Here is a 2,980-nt window from a genome sequence, read left to right on the forward strand (position 1 = left end):
ATGGTGATCTTGATCAGTGACCTTTGATGTTACTATTGTAATTGTTTGGGGGAGACAATGGACTGCATCCATATGAGATGGTGAACTTAATAAGTGTCTGCATTCTGATTGCTCCACCAACCAGCCGTTCCCCATCAGTCATCCTTTCCTAAAGTCTCTCTAGTCCCTCAGGCACAAGACTCTTGAAATTAGGCCAATTAACAACCCTACAATGGCCTCTAAATTGTCAGGTGAAAGAAAGAGTCGTACTTCTTTCACTTTAAATCAAAAGTTAGGAATGATCTGCGAGGTTTCAAGATGGTGGTGGCTGAGTGGCTGACTGAGGGAACGAATGGAAGACCACTACCAAGTAAAAGAAGCCAGGAATCGCCTACATCCCACTTCTCGCAGTCCCAGGAGCTCAGCTGAAGTGTTGCTTCTTTTTTTTTTTTTTAGGAACAAGTAAACAATACAGATTTTAAACATGGGACAGAGATCTACATCATCCACCAAGAATGGAAAATTTATGAACCCCACAGACCAGGCCCAAAAGGAAGCCCGGAAGAGAGAATTGAAGAACAAAAAACAAAAAACAGCGCATGATGGTACCAGCTACAATTCTGAAGATGAAGGATCCCAAGCAGATTATCCAGGACATGGAGAAATTCAATGAAATGGAATTTAACCCCATGCAATGGCCCCAGTTAAATGAAAAAGCTCTAAAAGACAAACATAAAAAGCTGTGCAAAACCTTTGAACATATTCTACAACTTTATGAAAAAGAGAATCTAGGTATTTACAAAGAATTAAGAAAGCTAGAAGTAGAATATTAACAGAAGAGGGCTCAACTTAGTCAATATTTTGATGCTGTCAAGAATGCTTAGCACATGGAGGTTTAGAGTATTCCTTTGTCAGATATGTCTCATGTCCCTTCCAATATCTTGATCCAGGACATTCCGCTTCCTGGTGCCCAGTCACCTTCCATCATTAAAAAGACTTCAGCCTATGAAGTATTCCATCTCAAGCAGTTTCTACACTTCCTCTTCTTGGACATGGTGTTCCAAGTTTGTCCCCTGGCAGAAAACCTCCTGGTTCTCCCCCTGGTCCACCTCCACCTCAAGTCTTGCAGATGTATGGCTGTAAAGTGGGCTTGCCCTAGATCTTCCTCCTTGTAGGCAAGAGAAAGATATGTTATATAGTCCTGAACTTGCTCAGCGAGATCATGATGATGATGTTTCTAGCAACAGTGAGGATGATGGCTATCCTGAAGACATGGATCAGAGTAAACATGATGACAGCACTGATGACAGTGGCGCTGACAGATCAGATGGAGAAAGTGTGGGGGATGAATTTGTGCACTGTGATGATAGTGAGAGAAAGCATTGAAGGAAAAAGTCAGGTCTGAGTGTACAATTTGCAGATATGCCTGGAAAATCAAGGAAAAAAAAGAAGAACATGAAGGAGCTGACTCTTCTTCAAGCCATGATGCTTCGAATGGCAGGTCAGGAAATCCCAGAGGAGGGATGAGAAGCAGAGGAATTTTCCGAGGATGATGATGAAGATGATTCTGGTGATTCTGAAGCAGAAAAGCAATCACAAAAACAGCATAAAGAAGAATCTCTTTCTGATGGCACATCTACAGCTTCTTCACAGCATTAGGCTCCTCCACAATCTGTTCCCCCTTCTCAGATACAAGGACCACCTCCTCTTGGACCACCATCTGCACCACCTTTTCGGCCACCTGGACAACCTACAGGCCTTCCTCCTGGGCCTCCTCCAGGAGCTCCTCCATTCCCAAGACCACCTGGAATGCCAGGACTCCGAGGGCCTTTATCCTGACTTTTACCTCCAGGACCACCACCAGGCTGACGGCCGGGCCCTCCCCCAGGTGCACCTCCAGGTCTGCCTCCTGGCCCTCCTCCTCCAGGACCTCCACCAAGGCTACCTCCCCCGGCACCTCCAGGTATCCCTCCACCTCGTCCTGCCATGATGCACCCACCTTTGGTGCTTCCACTTGGACTTGCCCCACCTGGGCTTTTCCCACCAGCTCCCTTGCCAAACCCAAGGGTTTTAAATGCCCCACCCAATTTGATTCAGTGACCCAAGGAAGATGATACAATTTACTGCATTTAAGAGGGGGTATTTCTTTCAGAATAGATTGATTCCCATGAATCCTGCATTGTATTAGGAAATGACGTGATCCATTTCACTACAAGTAAAATATTACAAAATATTTACAAGAAAATATTTAAAATAACTCAAACACAAAAGCCAAGATGGGGTAAAATAAACCAGTTCTTCAGAAATCTCTACTCAGGTTCCTATAGCACACAAGATAGAGTAAAAACAAATAAGTAACTGAGATTCCCCTGATCACATGTTTCAAAAGAACTGGATAAGGGAAAGAAATGGGATGGAAATGGTGATATTAAAGGGAATGGATGTTAGCAGCACTGCTTCAATAATCAATCTATTCTGAATGAAATACCCCCTCTTAAATGCAGTAAATTCTGACCAAGGATAAATTTTAGTATATTCTTTGCACTGAAATTAGAAAATACCCTGACAGTGGAAATAGCTCTTTCACCTAACCTTAATTAAGAGTGTGTTCCTCCATGAACCACTGATGTGAACAGAAGCCAGTTATGGCATCAAAAACTGTCACAGTAGCCCTTCTGTCTTCTTCATGAATGCTTCATGCACACTGTGCCGGTTTGAATGCATTTTGTACCCCAAACGCCATTATCTTTGATGTAGTCTTGTGGGACAGACTTTTGGTGCTGATTAGATTTCCTTGGAATGTGCCCCACCCAGCTGTGGGTGGTGACTCTGGTGGGATACTCCCATCGAGGCGTGGCCCCACCCATTCAGGGTGGGCCTTGATCAGTGAAGCCATATAAAAAACATGCTGACTCAGAAATGAAAGGGAGTGCAGCTGTGAGTGACGTTTTGAAGAGGAGCAAGCTTGCTAGAGAGGAATGTCCTGGGAGAAAGCCATTTT

General features: G+C 44.0%; 1 pseudogene; it reads left to right on the forward strand.

The window, feature by feature from the left end:
- Positions 1-463: 463 nt before the first annotated feature.
- On the forward strand, positions 464-2,112 carry LOC119530463 (annotated as a pseudogene).
- Positions 2,113-2,980: the final 868 nt, after the last annotated feature.

The sequence above is a fragment of the Choloepus didactylus genome, chromosome 3 (assembly GCF_015220235.1).
Source record: "Choloepus didactylus isolate mChoDid1 chromosome 3, mChoDid1.pri, whole genome shotgun sequence".
Lineage (NCBI taxonomy): Eukaryota > Metazoa > Chordata > Mammalia > Pilosa > Megalonychidae > Choloepus > Choloepus didactylus.